The sequence below is a fragment of the Gorilla gorilla genome, chromosome 18 (assembly GCF_029281585.2).
Source record: "Gorilla gorilla gorilla isolate KB3781 chromosome 18, NHGRI_mGorGor1-v2.1_pri, whole genome shotgun sequence".
Lineage (NCBI taxonomy): Eukaryota > Metazoa > Chordata > Mammalia > Primates > Hominidae > Gorilla > Gorilla gorilla.
This window is the reverse complement of record NC_073242.2, coordinates 25,712,149-25,726,657: the sequence shown is the minus strand read 5'-3', so window position 1 is coordinate 25,726,657 and position 14,509 is coordinate 25,712,149. Positions and strand designations below refer to the sequence as shown.

Here is a 14,509-nt window from a genome sequence, read left to right as displayed (position 1 = left end):
GGATAGATGGAAGTGGCATTGGCCCTTCACATCTCTTTATCAAGAAGTCAAAAGCATTCCCAGCCCCCAACAAATGTATGCTTACCTCTCAACATCCGGAACACGCCACAAGGTCCCTGCCTAGTTTGCAAAGATGGCTGGAAACATATTAAGCTTTTCCAGCCGTAAGAAACAGAAAAAAAATTGTTTGTGAATGGTTTAGCCAGACAACTGTACCTGATGTGAGATTTAGAGCAGAATTTTCATTTTGGAAGATAAAAGGGAAACACTACTGAAAGCTGCAGGGAAGCTACAGGTTTCCTGCCCTCAGAGGGTCCTGAGTATAATGACGTGGGGCACGGAGGGAGCTGCTTGGAAATGCTCCTTCATGTAAGTGGAAGGCTTTTTGTTCGGAAACCGGAAGGCTGAGGGGGATTACCAACACATTCGGTAAGAATAATCAAACCTGGAAAAATAATGCAAGGTCTTGATGGTACAAACATGGGCTTCTCTACCAATTGCTATAATTTTATAGTAATATTCAAGTAGTACCTTGGAGTTTACAACATAAATAATTACACTTTGTCTTATTCAGTCCTGTGGTAACCCCAGAGGTAGAGAAAACTAGATACTCAGAAGCTAGAAGCAATAAGCCATCCACCCAAAAGTGACACAGGTAGCAACTGTCAGAAACCAAATTCAAACCCAGGATATTTGGTACCATATCCCCAATACTGCACTATCTCTTTGACAGAATAGCAAACAAATGTAATGATACCTACAGTGCGTGTGATGCTTTAAATGTATTTAGATATTAAGAGTAAAAGTTCTGACCAGGACCGGTGGCTCACGCCTATAATCCCAACACTTTGGGAGGCCGAGGAGGGAGGATCACTTGAGCCCAGGAGTTTGAGACCAGCCTGGGCAACATAGTGAGACCCTGACTCTACAAAAATACAAAAAATTAGCCACGCATGATGGCACACCTGTAGTCCCAGCTACTTGGGAGGCTATGGTGGGAGGGTCACCTGAGCCTGGGAGGTCAAGGCTACAGTGAGCCAAGATCACATCACTGCACTCCAGCCTGGGTAACAGAGTGAGACCCTGTCACAGAAGAAAAAGAAAAGAAAAGAAAAGAAAAGATCTGAACTCTTGAAGCATGATAGATCTCCAAATTTGCCTAATCTGAAAAAGTTTTCAAGAGTAATTCTGACTACACAAATTTCAACCTCATCATTGACACTAGTATCCAATGTCCCTGTAAGAGGGGGCTGCATTCTTTCTAAAGGCTGCTGTGAAATTGGCATAAAATGGTGCATCTAACATGCTCAGCACATTGTCAGGCACAGAGGAAGTGCTCAGTAAATGTTTGTTGATTAAAGAAACTGAAAAATAGTAAGAATGGTAATGCTGTTTACTATGTGCTAGACACTGTTCTAAGTCTTGGCATGTATTAACTCATTTAAGCTCATTAGATAATTCATCATGTTTTGCTCCATTTCATAAACAAGCTCTTTTCTCTTTTTCAAGGATGCTTTACCTAAGCAGATTTATTTTTTGTAGAGATTTACTTTTCTACTACAATGAACAACTTTTGGCTCAACATGAACAAGTCATCAGAATCACCAAACTCAATGATCTTGAAAGTGTCTCTTTGTAAGCAGACAATAAGAGTTTTCTAAATTTTTCTGATTTTCTTCAAACTAAATGTCTTGTTTTCATGGAAAAGTTATAGGACAAAGCACTAGTGTTACATTACTATTCTAGGATCTTATCATAAAATACACATTGTACAGAAAAAATAACTCAAAGATTTTAAAGTGTGATAACCACAAAATAAGAAATATAAAAAACTGATTGTCCATCTAAAGACAACCTAAAATACTGAAGAAAAATATTTCTAAAGAGTTGTCTTGGGTGCAAAAACACACCTTTAGCCACTGCACTATACTGACTATCATGTATAAAAATGAGATGTTATTCTGTTTTAGGCACCATCTTAAATTTCTAAGACTGAGACCACCACCATGCATATATCCCTGCCGATTACAGGGCTCTAGAGATTCCTGGTCTGATGCTGGGTACCAATTCTGATGCTCCGTGTCCCACACCAAAGCTATCACCAGCTCATCAGCCAGAGTACACAATTCCAGACAGCAGGTGGAAGATGGAACATCCCTCTTCTAGATTGGCTTGCTCTCCTAAAAGATAAGACCTCCTCATCTAGAATCCTAGGGAGTCTGAATCAGAATAAGCCTAACAAATAGTTCATTCAAATGTTTTCTGAGAGCAGAGAACACAGAGGCCCAGAAAGGAAAGGCATTTGCTGAAGGCCACACAACAAGTAAGTGGCCCCTTATGGACCCAGAACCCAAGCCTCCTGGTGCCGAAGTTTTACATGACTCTCTGCTGACCTTCTCAAACTATTCTCCCCTTCATGTTTAATGATCCTTCCTTCAGCTGCAACAAAATCCAAAGATAGGGAAAGGCTACTTCATAGATGTGAAGGGCCCATCGGAGGAGAAGATGGGAGAGTCATTTGGCCCAAGTCATACGCTTCCAGTTGGCTCCAATTTGAGACCCCTCGTGAGTGTTCCAAATGCGATGATGCACTTAGTTATATGCTAACATGACAGGTAGAAGAAAAGGTGCATTCCAGGGGAGGGACTAGGGTGAGGCAAGTGAAGCACCTAGGTTACAAAATTGAAAGAAGTCTGATCCTGAGAGTGAGAGCTCCCTTCAATGTTATACCCTAGGCACTTCACTTTCCTCATTACGGTTCCAGCCCTGGTGTATTCTTACAGCCTCACACTTGAGTCCTGCAACCGACCTTTGGTGTGTGACTAATGCATATATTTTAAAATAAATCTTCTAATCATCATGTAAACAGTGCAACTCTATTGCATCACATTTTTATTAGTAAAAGCACTAAATGTAAGCAGTGGACAGATGCCACCATTTATAACCTTGTTTTGGCATGTCATGATTTTTTAATATAACAAAAGCCTCAGAAAATGCAAGTGCCCTGAGCTTCTCAAAAATTGAGATGTCTGGAAGCACTGAAATACTTCCTTTTCCCTCTAGAGTCTGCTTTGGACTTAGATTCCTCAACCCCTTGCTTCCTGTCCTCCTTCTTCAGTCCTAAAACAGCACTTTTCACCACAACCCCGCACCCATGAACTCCTAATTTCTACAGCCGCTTCCCCATCATCCTCCAAATCTGACCCCTTTCTCCCTCACCCCTCACCTCCTCTCAGGGATGTTTTCATAGTGGGTTCTGTTTTATGTGCTCCCTCCTCGCATCACAAAGAATTGCATCTCCAGGGTTTGTGGAGCTTGTGTAGGGACGCCTATGGGGCTTCATGCATAATTAATGACAATTCAGCTACACATGTTTTCTATTAGCAATTCAGCCTCTTTTAGGACTTTTTAAAACACACTTTGCAATTCGCCAAAATTCTGAGAGGCATTTAAATAGGAAAAATTCATAAAAGCACAGAATGTCTGAGGTTTCTGGAAGGAGGCTTTAATGAAGAATGTCTCCCCAGAGGAGCATTTCCTGAAATGCTTTCTGCTCTGTACCACAAGTTTCTCCAGATGAGTAGGAGACTAAATGGCAGGTCTCCTCAAAAACAATGTCAATGGAATGCCTTTTTTAAAAAATGGTCCCAGGTTACCATAACAACCAAGGTTCCAACATCGTGTTGACTAACTGCAAAGTGATATGATCAGGAAGACCAGAGCAGAGAACAAAAGTATCAGGTTGCTATAGCAACTGGATATACAGAAAATGGAGTTGTTTCAATAGGGAAGTTTTCAATGCAAAAGTACATGTAAAGCATCCTTCTAGGGTGAACGATCATCCAGGAAATTTTTACATTACCCAAGAGCTGTTCCATCATTTTGCTTGGTCGCCAAATCTCTAAGACGCTGTATAACATGCAGTCTGAAAACTTAGTGACTGTAAACAATAGCCATTTATTTATCGTTTGAGTCTGTGGGTTGGCTGGGAAGTTTTGCTGAACTGTGCCAAGTGCAGGTTATATTATCTGGGCTATGCTCATAGGATTTCAGCTAGGCTTCTTCTGACGTCTGCAGCTGGGAGCTGGCCACTATGAAGGATATGAACAGACACTTCTCAAAAGAAGACATTTATGCCCCCAACAGACACATGAAAAAATGCTCATCATCACTGGCCATCAGAGAAATGCAAATCAAAACCACAATGAGATATCATCTCACACCAGTTAGAATGGTGATCATTAAAAAGTCAGGAAACAACAGGTGCTGGAGAGGATGTGGAGAAATAGGAACACTTTTACACTGTTGGTGGGACTGTAAACTAGTTCAACCACTGTGGAAGACAGTGTGGCAATTCCTCAGGGATCTAGAACTAGAAATACCATTTGACCCAGCCATCCCATTACTGGGTATATACCCAAAGGAATATAAATCATGCTGCTATAAAGACATATGCACACGTATTTTTATTATGGCACTATTCGCAATAGCAAAGACTTGGAACCAACCCAAGTGTCCAACAATGATAGACTGGATTAAGAAAATGTGGCACATATACACCATGGAGTACTATGCAGCCATAAAAAATGATGAGTTCATGTCCTTTGTAGGGACATGGATGAAGCTGGAAACCATCATGTCAGCAAACTATGGCAAGGCCAAAAAACCAAACACTGCATGTTCTCACTCATAGGTGGGAATTGAATAATGAGAACACCTGGACACAGGAAAGGGAACATCACACACCAGGGCCTGTTGTGGGGTGGGGGGAGGGGGAAGGGATAGCATTAGGAGATATACCTAATGTAGATGACGAGTTAATGGGTGCAGCACACCAACATGGCACATGTATACATATGTAACAAACCTGCACGTTGTGCACATGTACCCTAGAACTTAAAGTATAATAAAAATATATATATATATATAAAAGAATTTACTATAAAAAAAGAAGGCATCAACCGCGATTACTTGACTTTGTTCCATGTAGTCTTTCATCCTCCATCAGGTTACCCTGGATGTGCTTTTATGGAGGAGCAAGGTTCCAAAAGAAAGCCTAATCTCAGAAGACCCGTTGGTGCCTAGGCTCAGAAGACCCCTTGGTGTCTGGGTTCAGAACTGGTAAGTGATCACTTCCACCACCTTCTGTTCTCTAAAGCAAGGCACATAGCCAGCCCAGATTTACAAGGTATAGAAATAGATACCATTTCTTGTTGGAAGAGGCTGCAACATCCCATTTTAAGGAATGTGGGCTGGGTGCAGTGGCTCATGCCTATAATTCCAGCACTTTGGGAGGCTGAGGCAGTTGGATCCCTTGAGCCCAGGAGTTTGAGACCAGTCTGGGCAACATGGCGAAACTCTGTCTCTACAGAAAAATGTAAAAATTAGCTGGGCATGGTGGCATGTGCCTGTAGTCCCAGCCATCCTGGAGGCTGAAGCAGAAGGATCACTTGAACCCAGGAGGTTGAGGCTGCAGTGAGTTGTGACTGAGTCACTGCACTCCAGCCTGAGCGACAGAGCAACACTCCGTCTCAAACACAATACATAAATAAATAATACAGATATTGGCAGAAGTGGAGAATTGGGGTCATTTTTGCAAACAGTGTATCAAGATGCCAACATTTACATATAAAAGATCCTTGAAATCATACACATAAGTTGGACACGTAAAAATCAAACAATTCACCTACATATTAAAAGGCATTTGGCTTCCAGAGAGCAAAACAACACCAAAAAAGGCCAAAATACATCTCGTATGTTAGATACAGTTTCCAAGGATGTATTTTCAGGATTTTGTACTTGTTCTTTAATTTCATCCCCTTCCTTTAAAACTGAAAAGTCAAACGACCACTTGAGCCCCAAAGGGCATATAATTGAGGTCGGAGATGAAATTACCTGAAATGTTCATTCACCTGCTGAATGGAGAGGGGAAGTTTAGGGAGGTGATTAAAAGTGTGGACTTCAAAGTCAGATAGCTTAGGTTCAAATTTTCTTTCACACTCTGACTGGTTATGTAAATTTGGGGAAGACCCTTGATGTCTATGGTGCTCAGAACCCTCACCTGTAAAATGAGGCTAGAATATTACTCTATTTTATTGATCCTAAGATCTACGTTAAACTTTTTAATATAGCTGACATTTGGTGTACCACATCATTGATGCCATGTCACAGTCAAATATAAAACAATTTTGTGTCCTACAACTGATGGCATATTAGGGTCACAGAATGTGGCAATGTCTTCCTCAGGGGATTGGGTTAATCTGTGTGGACTGATTAGAATAATGTCTATCCCCAGTAAGTGCTCAGTAAATGTGAATTAAGAGGAGGAGGAAAATACACCTTTGGCATACATGTTGAAGGGTTATAGAGGTAGATATGCAAAGTATGTGCATTCAAGTTGTACAGAGTTTGAATATTTGAAAGTGAAGCACAGTCTATGTCTATTCCAGGATTGCACTAGTCTGTTCTAATGCTGTTAATAAAGACATAGCCAAGACTGGGTAATTCATAAAGGAAAGAGCTTCAATTGTGACTCACAGTTCCACATGGCTGGGATGGCCTCACAATCATGGTGGAAGGCAAAGGAGGAGCAAAGTCACGTCTTGCATGGTGGCAGGCAAGCAAGAGAGACCATATGTAGGGGAACTGCCCTTTATAAAACCAACAGATTTTGTGAAACTTATTCACTACCATGAGAACAGCATGGGAAAAACCTGCTCTCATGATTCAATTACCTCCCACCAGCTCCTCCCCATGACACCTGGGAATTATGGGAGCTACAATTCCAGATTTGGGTAGGGACACAGCCAAACCATATCAGGGATGTTGTCTTTTCTGAAGATGTGAAGAAAGCTGAACTTCCCTAATTATTGGTTAGTGCCAGCAGCAATTTTTCTTGACTTTATTTAACATCAACCCTGGGAGGACAATTTCATTTTCCCAAGTTACAAAAGAGAAAACAGAATCAGTGAGGTGGCACGGGGGTGGCTGGGGTGGGGGGTGGTGGGAATGCTATACTTAGGGTCACAAACTCAATTAGTGGCAGAGAAAAGTTACACCCAAATATCTTTGACTCCAAATTGTTTTCACTAATTTGGTCATGTCTCCCTTGGGACATGACCTAGCAGAGAAGGGGAGCAATGGATGACGCTATTATTTTAGCGCTCAGATTATGCATTCAAAATGAGGAGGGACAGAGAATCAATGCTGATTCAGAACTTCTCTCTAGGAAGTGGTTGGAAGCAGCTATTTTGTTGGACTAAGAGTGGGAGACTTTGTCTGAAAATAATATTTGCACAGGAAGCACGTTTAGATTTTTTTTTTTATTTCAATTGCAGTTTGTTTGGAGGAGGTGTGGAAGTGTTGTTAAGTAGAGATGATGAGGGACAAACCACCCCTCTGGGCAACCAGTGCAGCCTAAAAAATGGTGCTTAATCCCCCCTACCTCTCAAATTCCCATGCACTTACAAGGACTTTCCTACCTGATCTAGCTCCTGGGAGTCCTCATATGACTTTATCTGTATCTGCAGTCCTGTTCCACAGCACAGACCCTGCCAATGATTATTTACTACATAAAATTTGGTGATGCCTACACAACCCCACAGGAATTCATTCCATATATAGAACTAATGTCCACAGAACAGATGTCCCTGAGCATTGCATACTGCAAAGGGATCTCCTTCCTTTGGTCATAGAAAGAATGTAGAGTGAGGCTCTCATTCTAAAGTGAGATGCAAGAAATCGTGTGGAATTCTGCGGTGACAATTAGGCAGGAGGAATTCAGCACTTTATTCTACCTGCTCTTCTGCACACTGTCTTTCTGTAATTAACCTTTCAAGTGTCTCAACACTGCAGCTGCTGGTGGTGAGTCTCATTTACCTAAGTGACAGGTGTGTGTTGGAAATCACCCAGGTTTCTTGCAGATGCTCAGAGAATGAGTAGAGGGAAAGAGGAAGAAAAGAAGAGAGGGAGAGAAGGAAAGAAGAAGGAAGGGACTGAACGGGGAACAGATTAAAACTTTTCGCCTTTGTTCATTTCTTACGTAGAATATTTCATTTCCTCAAATAACAGATAGTACAAAATGATGCAGTGATAATATTCTTGCTCTCAATAACATCATTAAAATGTTCCATCTCTCTTGCGAGAGAATACTGTTCCTCCCACCTCTTTACAAATTCCTTTTTAAAAACTTTTGGCCAAGAAAAATAAGTTTTATATGATAGACATGTAGGACTTCCTTTATCTAATAATTAGCTCATACCCCTTGTATTGTTTGTAAAACTCTTAACCATCTCTGCTTTTACCCCACATACAGGTGTTCATGTTGTAAGCAAATCACTTACAAAGCAAGTCTCCTATTGAGTGGTCTTACTCGTGCCTTGCATTTTAGGATTCATAGTGAAGACCACTCTTCTCTACAAGATTGTAAAGATATGGCATATCATACAATGGGCAGCTGTATGGATCTCACGTCCACCTCTTTTGAGTAACATAATGCCATAAAAATGGGCAGACGTGTCTTATTAACGTATATGTGATGTAGACAATTATTTTGTTGTCCTGTTTTGCTCTTTTCTATCACAACTAAGAAGCCAGTGCAAGGTTTTGGAACTTGATCTCTAATTTTCCTCTATCTGAATTTCTCCATCTAGATTGTCAGTAGTCTGAGGTGTGATTCACTTCTTACTTATATTCAATCTCCTGTGACTAGGCTGGTGTACAGAGCTTAGAAACTAAGAACTCTCAATAAATGTTGAAATTCATGTGCATCATTTTGCCTCCTCTCCCTCTTTATCTCTTACTTTGTGGTGTAGTCTATGCTGACTGTCCAAACTTACTGGACCATATTTTATTTGTATCTTTTTTTTCGCTTTTATTTTGAGTTCAGGAGTACAAGTGCAGATTTGTTACAAAGGGAAACATGTGTTATGCAGGTCTGTTGTACAGATTCTTTCATCACCCATGTACTAAGCCCAGTACCCATTAGCTATTTTTCCTTATCTTCTCCCTCCTCCCACCCTCCAGCCTCTGAAAGGCCCCAGTGTGTGTCATTCCCCTCTGTGTGTCCATGTGTTTTCATCATTTAGCTCCCACTTATGAGTGAGAACATATGGTATTTGGTTTTCTGTCCTGTGTTAGTTTGCTAGTGATAATGGCCTACAGCTCCATCCATGTCCCTGCAAAGGACATGATCTCATTCTTTTCTATGGCTGCATAGTATTCCATGGTGTATATGTACCACATTTTCTTTATGCAGTCTATCATTGATGGGCATTCAGGTTGATTCCATGGCTTTGCTGTTGTGAACAGTGCTGCAATGAATATATGCATGCATGTGTCTTTATAATAGTATGTTTTATATTCCTTTGGGTATATACCCAGTAATGGGATTGTTGGGTCAAATGGTTTTTCTGTCTTCAGGTCTTTGAGGAATCATATGAATAAAAGCTCAACATCATTGATCATTAAGAAATGTAAATCAAAGCCACAATGAGACACTATCTGGAATGTATTTTAATCCAACCTCAGATTAACTTTACTGGTGGTGATGGTATGAACAGCCACATAATTAAGACTACAATCCTGCTGGGCACGGTGGCTCATGCCTGTAATCCCAACACTTTGGGAGGCCGCGGCAGGTGGATCACCTGAGGTTGGGAGTTCGAGACCAACCTGACCAACATGGGGAAACCTCGTCTCCAAGAAAAATACAAAATCAGCCCAGTGTGATGGCACATGCCTGTGATCCCAGCTACTGGGGAGGCTGAGGCAGGAGAATCACTTGAACCTGGGAAGCACAGGTTGCGGTGAGCCAAGATCATGCCATTGCACTTCAGCCCAGGCAACAAGAGTGAAACTCTGTCTCAAAAAAAAAAAAAAAAAAAAAGACTACAATCCTAGCTGCTCCTAGGCCTTCCCAGTCCTGGCCTATGCCATAAATCTATCTGAACTACTCTGGCTGACTTCAAGTCTCTCCTGAATCTGGTCCTATGTACCCTGTGTTTTTCCCACCAGTGCCTAAATCCTCCATGACGTCTACGTGCTTCACTGTGGCTTCTGCACGATGCTCAGTCTTCCCTCTGGGCCTTTGCTCGTGGTCTATCCCACACCTAGCAAGCCTCCCTTCTACCCTCTATACCCTAAGCACCTTGCTAAACATTAAGACAGCATTGGAAACCTGTTTTTTTGGATAGGGATTAAAAGTAACTAACATTTAAAAACTGAGTTTAGTTTAAAAGATTTCCATCATCTCTTGCAAAGGTGGAAGATTTGCCTACACTGGGCATTCCCTCCTGTATGACATCTATTGGAGAGAGATGAACAATGGCTGGTTTCTTAAAGAGGGTCTGTGCTGTCTGGCTCACCATAGTCCCCAACACGCAGACAGCACATACGTGGACACTAGCCCCATTCTCTTGTTTATGTTACCTACCTAGCTTCTTATATATTTTAGTCATAAACCTAATCGACTCCCTAAGATCTAATTTAAGGCCATTTCCTCCAGAAAGTGGATCCTGACAGTGTTTTAGTTGTTTCCCTGAGGGAGTAGGGGATGTTAATTACCAACAAGAATGTCCTAATTTACTGGAGTTTACTAGTTACCCACGGCTTTGTGGCATCTGGAGGTTCATTACTGGCATCCAAACAACATTCTGTGTCCCCGGCCCATGCAATCAGCTAGGACGTTCCCCACAAGAGAAAAGTTGTATCAGATGCCCTTTAACATGCTTGCCAACTCAGCTTAATATGGTTCTGTGAGCATCTCACCTACCCATTTTCTTTCTTTATTTTTTTAAGAGACAGGGTCTTCCTCTGTCATCCAGGCTGGAGTGCAGTGGTGCAGTCATAGCTCACTGCAGCCTCAAACTCCTAGGCTCAAGCACTCCTCCCACTGAACCTCCCAAGTAGCTAGGACTATAGGTGTGCACCACCATACCTAGCTAATTTTTAATGTTTTTTTTTTTTGTTTTTTGTTTTTTGTTTTTTTCCCCAGTAGAGACAAGGTCTCACTATGTGCCCAGGCTGGTCTCAAACTCCTGGCTTCAAACACCTCAGCCTCCCAAAGTGCTGGGATTACAGGTGTAAACTACCATGCCCAGACTCATTTTCTCCTTATCACACATCCATGACAAGGCTGAGCATGGCCTCATTAGCTGAAAATGGATAGGACAGCAGGGAACAGACAGAGGCTATAATTCAACCAATGGAAGGGGTTGGGGAAGAAGATGTTGGGGATGATAGAAATGCTTAGATCCAGCTCTGGGTTACAAGAGAAAGTCAGACTTTCCCAGGAATTCTGGGAAGTATGGAGAGATTCATGGGATGAGCTCAGCACAGGATACCAGAGTGTCTTGGCATCAGCAGCATGAGAGCAAAGTATGAGCCTTGATGGCAGGAATCATGGCAGACAAGCATTTAGAAAGTTTATTCTGCTCTTTGGCCAAGTACTGGTTAAAAGGAAAGCAGTTGAAACTGTAACCAAAGAAGGCATATGCTTCCAGAAATATCTCAAGAAAAAATATTGCAAGTAACAGTAGTAGCTGTTGGATTGGGCTCTAAAGTGAAGGTTGAAGAGATTCAACCAGTTAGCATGAAAGTTGGTGATAAAGTTCTTCTCCAACTTTGGTGCCAGAATATGTAGTGAAAGTTGGAGATAAAGTTCTTCTCCCAGAATATGCAGGCACCAAACTGGTGCTAGGTGACAGGAATTATTTCTTATTTAGAGATGGTGACATTCTTGGGAAGTACGTAGACTAAAATAGATCACTATTGAAATAGCATCAACATGAGCTCGTGCATTCCACTGAAGTTCTGAAATCTTTCATCATGTAAATAATTTTCGTGCCTCCCTTTTATAATAAATGAATTATATCTAAACTAAAAAAAAAACAAAACAAAACTATACCAATAGTCCATGATGCATGGCAATGAAGATGATTCCGAAATAGAGGAAGGTGGGCAAGAATGCAGGCATCGGGCCAAGGTTCAGGTACAACTCTCTCATCCCTGGGATCAAAAATGGATGAATAAGGCAAAGTAGGTCCTCATTTGATTGACAGCACCCAATATGTTATCATGGCAGAAATCTAGATGAGAAGAACAGGCAAGAATCCCATTGATTAAAGTTTAATGTGCCCCAATCACAGTGCCAAGCACTGTTGACAAAGTTATGACTATCCCATTTTACAGATGAGAAGACTAAGGCCCAGAGGACATTAAACAACACATTAGAACTGGATCCACCAGCTGAACCAGCTCTGTCTGACTCCAGTGTGTCTTTCTCTAAATGCTCTGAGTTGGAAGACATTGGGTTGAATTTGGACTTGGGGAATGCAGCCCTGAGATATAAATTTAATGGCTGAATAATGGGCATGTGCTGTTTTACCCACTCAAAGCTCATTAATCTTTTTGTCCATTTTTAGCCCACATACTTCAGGTAGAACTCCATCAGCAACTCCAGATGGTAGAACACATGATGTAGCCTATCCAGAATATTTCATCACCCTGGCCACAGAATGATTCATTTCAGGATGAGCATGTGACCTAAATCCGTCCAACTAGGGTGAATTTTGACCTTTATAGGAGCCAGAAGGAGAAAATAAAAACAAAAATGAAAAAAGCAGGCTTCTTTTCCCTTTTCCCTATGGAACTTGAATGGGAGAATTTGAAGATAAAGTTGCTGGTTCCATCTTGCCACCACGAGATTATATTTGGTCAGAGAATGAAGTTGACACAGATATCTGAGCCCTGAGATGAATAAAGAAAGAGAAACTGACAAACAAAGCCTGATGACATTATTTGGGCCCCTGAGTCAAGCTACACTTAGAGATGGAATAACTTATCCTTTTCCTATTCCTGAGCTAAGAAACTCCCAGCCACTTAGACTAGTTTGGTCAGGTTTTGCATCACTTCCAACAAAAGTCCTACATTAATTCTGGACAAACAGTAAAGTCAAAAGTAGGCCAAGTTCCACAGCTTCTGGCCAGGATTCTTAAATCTACCCACCTCCTGATCATAATTGTTCCTGGTGCTCATGTGTAGCCAAGATGGTGGTGGTCAAAGAGAGTTTGAAGAAAGAAGAGATGTGGAGACTTGGAAGTTGGTAATCCTGACTATTCTCCGCCTTGACTAACACTGCACTGTAAGCCAGGACCACGCCGTTCAGCAACAAGTACATGCTGTATAATGAGCAATCTCCTGTTAAAGGAAGACAACGTGTTTTCCACAGTCATGCTCAACTAATTTATTAGTGCTTTTTGAGATGGCAAAGAGGCATCTGGCTAAACTAGTCTGTGGAAATGATTTAATTAGACTGAGAAAAAAAAATAAGAAGAAAGATAAGAAGAACTTTGACAAGTTTCTACATCAAAAGCTGTTCAAAACACTGCATCACCATGGGGTTGGGATGTGTGTGCATTTTGCCATGAATTTGCTCAGAAAGCAGTAATAGAGAAGAAATAAACAAGCCCTTTAGAAGATGGGAACATGTAATAAGTGAGATTCTTCAAAGATCAAAGACAGCATTTGTCTTACTAAACATCTTTATAAAATACTGAGGACTCACTGTAGAGTAAAAAACCTCAGTATGTGGATAACAGTGAATTCTTCCGGTTAGTGAGAAGCCAGAGGAACTGGAATACCCAGCCAATCAGTAATTAATGACTGATGAGTTAATTACAAAATCCCAGCCAATCGATCGCAGGGTGGTACTTGAAATTCTCCTGCTGTTGTGGGCATTTCTAGACCAAAGAGAACTAGAAAGTGCTGCTTTATGCCTCAGTATGGTGTCTGGGAGAACACCAAACACATATGAGGTGCTCAATCATTATGAAAGTTTTTATACCAGATTTCAGATGACCTTGGCTATCTCCCACCTGAATGGGAGATTGCAGAACTATGCTGAGAAACAGTCCCAGTCCCTGTCACAGCTAAGTGTCAGTGCAAAGATTGATGACCAATGTCTGCTATGGAAAAACAAGCAGAGGGCAGTGAAAAGATGACGAGTATCTGAAGACTGTAAAATGTTGAGCTGTTGGAGAGCAGGAAGCAAGAAGTCAGACAGCAGTGTACTTCAGCAACTCAATGGCCACCAGGAAGTCCCTCGAGCAAGGGAATAAGACGAGCTGGTGTAGAATTGAAGTTAATCTGGTGGGAAAGCTTTCAATTAATGTATCCTTACTGTTCTTCCCACCTTACCAGCCGTGGACACCCCAAAGACTCCAATAAAAGGACAACATAGGTCAAGCTCGAATGACTGCACCTGCTTCATGGGTCTCCTGAGTCCTCTCATGTCTTAGGAAGCTTGAGCAGTCATCCAGTCTTTCTTCGGGGCAGGGCTGGGTTTCTCTGATTTGGCCATAAGGAAACCTCTAATGCACGGACTCAGGGTTCTGACAACAATCAAAACAATCACAAGTAAAAATAATAGTAATAGGCTGGGCGCAGTGGCTCACGCCTGTAATCCCAGCATGTTGAGAGGCCTGGGCGGGCAGATCACAAGGTCAGGAGT

At 41.6% G+C, this 14,509-nt stretch overlaps 1 protein-coding gene and 1 pseudogene across 1 annotated transcript in view; one reads left to right on the top strand and one right to left on the bottom strand.

The window, feature by feature from the left end:
* The window catches only part of HS3ST4 (heparan sulfate-glucosamine 3-sulfotransferase 4), a 443,777-nt gene that overhangs the window by 63,140 nt on the left and 366,128 nt on the right, over positions 1-14,509 (bottom strand). The gene's annotated exons all lie outside the window — the stretch shown is intronic.
* Positions 11,379-11,757, top strand: LOC134757435 (10 kDa heat shock protein, mitochondrial-like; annotated as a pseudogene).